Raw genomic sequence first — 7,849 nt, 5'->3', positions numbered from 1 at the left:
TTGCTTGTTAAGAAAGATTCAAACTTTAAGTTCTAGAATCATATCTTGTGATTTCTTATGAATCAAGTCATTAATTGTGATTTTAAAAATCAAATCTTTTTCAAAACTAATTTCAATCATATCTTTTCAAAAATATCTTCTTATCTTATCTTTTTCAAAAATATCTTTTCAAAATATCTTTTCTAACTTCCTAACTTCTTATCTTTTCAAAATTTGTTTCAACTAACTAACTAACTTTTTGTTTGTTTCTTAACTTTTTCAAAACTACCTAACTAACTCTCTCTCTCTAATTTTCGAAAATATCTTCCCTTTTTTTCAAAAATTTCTTTTTAATTAACTAATTATTCTTATTTTTATTTTTAATTTTAAAAAAATTTTTCGAAAAAATACTAACAATTTTCAAAAATCATTTTCGAAAATCACTAACTCTTTTTCAAAATAATTTTCGAAAATTATCCCTCCCCCATCTTATTCTATTTATTCATTCATATCCTAACATCTCATCTCACATCTCTGCCATCCTCACAGTTGTGTTTCTTCCATTATATTACATTCTTTGTCTCCCCCTCTTCTTCTACTCACACAGGGATCCCTATACTGTGGTATAAAGGATCTCTATTATTATTATTATTTTTCTGTGCCCTCTTCTTTGTCATATGAGCAGGAGCAAGGATAAGAACATTCTTGTGGAAGCAGATCCAGAACCTGAAAGGACTCTGAAGAGAAAATTAAGAGAAGCTAAAATACAACAATCCAGAGATAACCTTTCAGAAATTTTCGAACAGGAAGAGGAGATGGCAGCCGAAAATAATAATAATGTAAGGAAGATGCTTGGTGACTTTACTGCACCTAATTTCAATTTACATGGAAGAAGCATCTCCATTCCTGCCATTGGAGCAAACAACTTTGAGCTGAAACCTCAATTAGTTTCTCTGATGCAGCAGAACTGCAAGTTTCATGGACTTCCATCTGAAGATCCTTTTCAGTTCTTAACTGAATTTTTGCAGATATGTGATACTGTTAAGACTAATGGAGTAGATCCTGAAGTCTACAGGCTCATGCTTTTCCCTTTTGCTGTAACAGAGCTAGATTATGGTTGGATTCTCAACCCAAAGACAGCCTGAACTCTTGGGATAAGCTGGTCACGGCTTTCTTAGCCAAGTACTTTCCTCCTCAAAAGCTGAGCAAGCTTAGAGCTGATGTTCAAACCTTCAGATAGAAAGAAGGTGAATCCCTCTATGAAGCTTGGGAAAGATACAAACAGTTGACCAAAAAGTGTCCTTCTGACATGCTTTCAGAATGGACCATCCTGGATGTATTCTATGATGGTTTATCTGAGCTATCAAAGATGTCACTGGGCACTTCTGTAGGTGGATCCATTCACCTAAAGAAAACACCTGCAGAAGCTCAAGAACTCATTGACATGGTTGCTAATAACCAGTTCATGTACACTTCTGAAAGGAATCCTATGAATAATGGGACGCCTATGAAGAAGGGAGTTCTTGAAGTTGATACTCTGAATGCCATATTGGCTCAGAATAAAATATTGACTCAGCAAGTCAATATGATTTCTCAGAGTCTGCATGGAATGCAAGCTGCATCCAACAGTACTCAAGAAGCTTCTTATACAGAAGAAGCTTATGATCCTGAGAACCCTGCAATAGCAGAGGTAAATTACTTAGGTGAACCTTATGGAAACACCTATAACTTATCATGGAGAAATCACCCCAATTTCTCATGGAAGGATCAAAAGCCTCAACAAGGCTTTAATAATGGTGGAAGAAACAGGTTTAACAATAATAAACCTTTTCCATCATCCACTCAGCAATAGACAGAGAACTCTGAACAAAATGCTTCTAATTTAGCAAATCTAGTCTCTGATCTATCTAAGGCCACTGTGAGTTTCATGAATGAAACCAGGTCTTCCATTAGAAATTTGGAAGCACAAGTGGGCCAGCTGAGTAAAAGGATCACTGAAATCCCTCCAAGTACTCTCCCATACAAAAGAGAATCCAAAAGGAGAGTGCAAGGCCATTGACATAAGCACCATGGCCGAACCTGTGAGGAGAGGAGAGGACGTGAATCCCAAGGAAGAAGACCTCCTGGGACGTCCAGTGGTCAATAAGGAGCTTCCCTCTGAGGAACCAAAGGACTCTGAGGCTCATCTAGAGACCATAGAGATTCCATTGAACCTCCTTATACCATTCATGAGCTCTGATGAGTATTCCTCTTCTGAAGAGAATGAGGATGTTACTGAAGAGCAAACTGCCAAGTTTCTTGGTGCAATCATGAAGCTGAATGCCAAATTATTTGGCATTGATACTTGGGAAGTTGAACCTCCCTTGTTCATCAATGAACTAAGTGATCTGGATCAACTGACATTGCCTCAGAAGAGACAGGATCCTGGAAAGTTCATAATACCTTGTACTATAGGCACCATGATCTTTAAGGCTCTATGTGACCTTGGTTCAGGAATAAACCTCATGCCCCTCTCTGTAATAGAGAAACTGGGAATCTATGGGGTGCAAGCTGCTAAAATCTCATTAGAGATGGCAGACAGTTCAAGAAAACAGGCTTATGGACAAGTAGAGGACGTGTTAGTAAAGGTTGAAGGCCTTGACATCCCTGCTGATTTCATAGTCCTGGATACTGGATAGGAAGAGGATGAATCCATCATCCTAGGAAGACCTTTCCTAGCCACAGCAAGAGCTGTGATTGATGTTGACAGAGGTGAAATAGTCCTTCAATGGAATGAGAACCCCCTTGTGTTTAAAACTCAAGGATCTCCCTCTGCAACCATGGAGAGGAAGCATGAAAAGCTTCTCTCAAAGCAGAGTCAACCAGAGCCCCCACAGTCAAACTCTAAGTTTGGTGTTGGGAGGCCACAACCAAACTCTAAGTTTGGTGTTGAACTCCCATATCCAAACTCTAAGTTTGGTGTTGGAGAGTCTCAACAAAGCTCTGCACATCTGTGAGGCTCCATGAGAGCCCACTGTCAAGCTATTGACATTAAAGAAGCGCTTGTTGGGAGGCAACCCAATTTTTATTTATCTAACTATATTTTTTAGTTATATGTCTTTGTAGGTTCATGATCATGTAGAGTCACAAAATAAATATAAAAATTGAAAACGGAATCAAAAACAGCAGAAGAAAAATCACACCCTGGAGGAGCATCTGTCTGGCGTTCAACGCCAGAACAGAGCATGGTTCTGGCGCTGAACGCCCAAAATGGGCAGCTTCTGGGCGCTGAACGCCAGAACAGGCATGGTTTTGGCGTTCAACGCCAGAAATGGCACACAAATGGGCGTTGAACGCCCAAAATGGCCACCAACCTGGCGCTGAACGCCCAGAGTTGGGTACAAAGGCATTTTTTACATGCCTAATGGGTGCAAGGATGTAAATCCTTGAACACCTCAGGATCTGTGGACCCCATAGGGTCCCCACCTACCTCCACTCACTTCTTCTCACCACTCTCTTTCACACAACCCCATAAACACTCTTCCCTAAAAACCCTTCACCAATCACCTCAAACTCTCTTCCCCATCACCTCTTCACCACTCACATCCATCCACTCTTCCCCATAAACCTACCTCATAAACTCTACCTACCTTCAAAATTCAAAACCAATTTCCCACCCATATGGCAGAACCTTAACCCCCCCTCCCTTCCCTATATAAAGCCCTCCATTCTTCATCAAATTCACACAACACACCCCTCTACACCCTTCTTAGCCGAAACCACATCTCCCTCTCCCTCTCCATATTTCTTCTTCTTCTTCTTCTATTCTTTTGTTTATTGCTCGAGGGCGAGCAATATTCTAAGTTTGGTGTGGTAAAAGCATAGCTTTTTTTGTTTTTCCATTACCATTGATGGCATCTAAGACCGGAGAATCCTCTAGAAGAGGGAAAGGGAAGATAAAAGCTTCCACATCCGAGTCATGGGAGATGGAAAGGTTCATCTCCAAAGCCCATCAAGACCACTTCTATGATGTTGTGGCCAAGAAGATGGTGATCCCTGAGGTCCCTTTCAAACTCAAAAGAAATGAGTATCCGGAGATCCGACATGAAATTCAAAGAAGAGGTTGGGAAGTTCTAACAAATCCCATCCAACAAGTCGGCATCCTAATGGTTCAAGAGTTCTATGCTAATGCATGGATCACCAAGAACCATGATCAAAGTAAGAACCCGGATCCAAAGAACTATGTTACAATGGTTCGGGGGAGATACTTAGATTTTAGTCCGGAGAATGTGAGGTTGGCGTTCAACTTGCCAAACATGGAAGAGAACGCACGCCCCTACACAAGGAGAGTCAACTTTGATCAAAGGTTGGACCAAGTCCTTATGAACATATGTGTAGAAGGAGCTCAATGGAAGGTTGACTCCAAAGGCAAGCCGGTTCAACTAAGAAGATTGGACCTCAAGCCTGTAGCTAGAGGATGGTTGGAGTTTATTCAATGCTCAATCATTCCCACTAGCAACCGGTCTGAAGTTACTATAGACCGGGCCATCATGATCCATAGCATCATGATTGGAGAAGAGGTGGAAGTTCATGAGATTATACCTCAAGAACTCTACAAGGTGGCTGACAAGTCTTCCACTATGGCAAGGTTAGCCTTTCCTCACCTCATTTGCTACCTATGCAATTCGGCTGGGATTGACATAGAGGGAGATATCCTCATCAAAGAGGACAAGCCCATCACTAAGAAAAAGATGGAGCAAGCAAGAGAGCCCACTCATGGAGCTCAAGAGGCGTATGAAGCTCATTACCATGAGATCCCTGAGATGCCTCAAATGCACTTTCCTCCACAAAATTATTGGGAGCAAATCAACACCTCCCTAGGAGAATTGAGTTCCAATATGGGACAACTAAGGGTGGAACATCAAGAGCACTCCATCATGCTTCATGAAATAAGAGAAGATCAAAAAGCAATGAGGGAGGAGCAACAAAGACAAGGAAGAGACATAGAAGAGCTTAAGGACATCATTGGTTCCTCAAGAAGGAAACGCCACCATCACTAAGGTGGATTCATTCCTTGTTCTTATTTCTTCTGTTTTTCGTTTTCTATGTTATGTGCTTAGCTATGTTTATGTCTTCATTACATGATCATTAGTAGTTAGTAACTTTGTCTTAAAGTTATGAATGACCTATGAATCCATCACCTCTCTTAAATAAAAAATGTTTTAATTCAAAAGAACAAGAAGTACATGAGTTTCGAACTTATCCTTGAACTTAGCTTAATTATATTGATGTGGTGACAATGCTTCTTGTTTTCTGAATGTATGCTTGAACAGTGCATATGTCTTTTGAAGTTGTTGTTTAAGAATGTTAAATATGTTGGCTCTTGAAAGAATGATGACTAGGAAACATGTTATTTGATAATCTGAAAAATCATAAAAATGATTCTTGAAGCAAGAAAAAGTAGCAAAGAACAAAGCTTGCAGAAAAAAAAATTAGGCGAAAAAAAAATATAGAAAGAAAAAGAAAAAAGCAAGCAGAAAAAGCCAAAAGCTCTTAAAACCAAGAGGCAAGAGCAAAAAGCCAATAACCCTTAAAACCAAAAGGTAAGGGCAATAAAAAGGATCCCAAGGCTTTGAGCATCAGTGGATAGGAGGGCCTAAAAGGAATAAAATCCTGGTCTAAGCGGCTAAACCAAGCTGTCCCTAACCATGTGCTTGTGGCGTGTAGGTGTCAAGTGAAAACTTGAGACTGAGCGGTTAAAGTCAAGGTCCAAAGCAAAAAAAGAGTGTGCTTAAGAACCCTGGACACCTCTAATTGGGGACTTTAGCAAAGCTGAGTCATAATCTAAAAAGGTTCACCCAATTATGTGTCTGTGGCATTTATGTATCCGGTGGTAATACTGGAAAACAAAGTGCTTAGGGCCACGGCCAAGACTCATAAAGAAGCTGTGTTCAAGAATCATCATACTGAACTAGGAGAATCAATAACACTATCTGAACTCTGAGTTCCTATAGATGCCAATCATTCTGAACTTCAATGGATAAAGTGAGATGCCAAAACTATTCAAGAGGCAAAGAGCTATAAGTCCCGCTCATATGATTGAAGCTATGTTTCATTGATAGTTTGGAATTTATAGTATATTCTCTTTTTTTATCCTATTTGACTTTCAGTTGCTTGGGGACAAGCAACAATTTAAGTTTGGTGTTGTGATGAGCGGATAATTTATACGCTTTTTGGCATTGTTTTTAGTATGTTTTTAGTAGGATCTAGTTACTTTTACGGATGTTTTCATTAGTTTTTATGTTAAATTCACATTTCTGGACTTTACTATGAGTTTGTGTGTTTTTCTGTGATTTCAGGTATTTTCTGGCTGAAATTAAGGGACTTGAGCAGAAATCAGATTCAGAGGTTGAAGAAGGACTGCTGATGCTGTTGGATTCTGACCTCCCTGCACTCAAAGTGGATTTTCTGGAGCTACAGAACTCGAAATAGCGCGCTTTCAATTGCGTTGGAAAGTAGACATCCAGGGCTTTCCAGAAATATATAATAGTCTATACTTTGGCCAAGAATAGACGACGTAAACTGGCGTTCAACGCCAGCTTTCTACCCAAACCTGGCGTCCAGCGCCAGAAAAGGAGCCAAAACCAGAGTTGAACGCCCAAACTGGCACAAAAGCTGGTGTTCAACTCCAAGAAGGACCTCTACACGTACAACACTCAAGCTCAGCCCAAACACACACCAAGTGGGCCCAGGAAGTGGATTTATGCATCAAATACTTACTCATGTAAACCCTAGTAGCTAGTTTATTATAAATAGGACCTTTTACTATTGTATTAGGCATCTTTGATCAGTGTAAACCATCTTTGGACGTCTGGTTCTTAGATCAGAGGGCTGGCCTCTCGGCCATGCCTGGACTTTCACTTATGTATTTTTAACGGTAGAGTTTCTACACTTCATAGATTAAGGTGTGGAGCTCTGCTGTTCCTCAAAGATTAATGCAAAGTACTACTGTTTTCTATTCAATTCATCTTATTTCGCTTCTAAGATATCCATTCACACCCAAGAACGTGATGAAGGTGATGATTATGTGTGACGCTCATCACCATTCTCCCCTATGAACACGTGCCTGACAAACACTTCCGTTCTACATGAAATAAGCTAGAATGAATATCTCTTAGATCTCCTAACCAGAATCTTCGTGGCGTAAGCTAGAATGATGGCGGCATTCAAGAGAATTCGGAAAGTCTAAACCTTGTCTGTGGTATTTCGAGTAGGATTCAATGATTGAATGACTGTGACGAGCTTCAAACTCGCGAGTGCTGGGCGTTAGTGACAGACGCAAAAGGAGGGTGAATCCTATTCCAGTATGATCGGAAACCGACAGATGAATAGCCGTGCCGTGACAGGGTGCATGAGCATATTATTCACTAAGAGGAAGGGATGTAGCCACTGACAACGGTGATGCCCTTGCATAAAGCCAGCCATGGAAAGGAGTAAGACTGATTGGATGAAGATAGCAGGAAAGCAGAGGTTCAGAGGAACGAAAGCATCTCTATACGCTTATCTGAAACTCTCACCAATGATTTACATAAGTATCTCTATCCCTATTCTATTATTTAGTATTCGAAAATGTCATTATCAATTTATATCTGCCTAACTGAGATTTGCAAGGTGACCATAGCTTGCTTCATACCAACAATCTCCGTGGGATTCGACCCTTACTCACGTAAGGTATTACTTGGACGACCCAGTGCACTTGCTGGTTAGTTGTATCGAAGTTGTGAACCATGGTATTGGCACCATGTTCTTGGCGCCATCGCCAGGGAAAGAAAGAGCCGTGAATTTTACATTATTAAAGTGTAATCACGATTACGCGTACCAAGTTGCTCAC

At 40.3% G+C, this 7,849-nt stretch overlaps 1 non-coding gene across 1 annotated transcript; it reads right to left on the bottom strand.

Annotated features, from left to right (window-relative positions):
- Positions 1 to 1,186: 1,186 nt before the first annotated feature.
- LOC148570752 (small nucleolar RNA R71) lies at positions 1,187 to 1,294 on the bottom strand. The gene has a single exon (XR_015908744.1). It is a non-coding gene; the product is annotated as a small nucleolar RNA R71 (small nucleolar RNA).
- Positions 1,295 to 7,849: the final 6,555 nt, after the last annotated feature.

Source organism: Arachis ipaensis, chromosome B3 (assembly GCF_059453495.1).
Source record: "Arachis ipaensis isolate K30076 ecotype BB chromosome B3, ASM5945349v1, whole genome shotgun sequence".
Classification (NCBI taxonomy): domain Eukaryota; kingdom Viridiplantae; phylum Streptophyta; class Magnoliopsida; order Fabales; family Fabaceae; genus Arachis; species Arachis ipaensis.
This window is presented reverse-complemented; position numbering and strand designations above follow the sequence as displayed.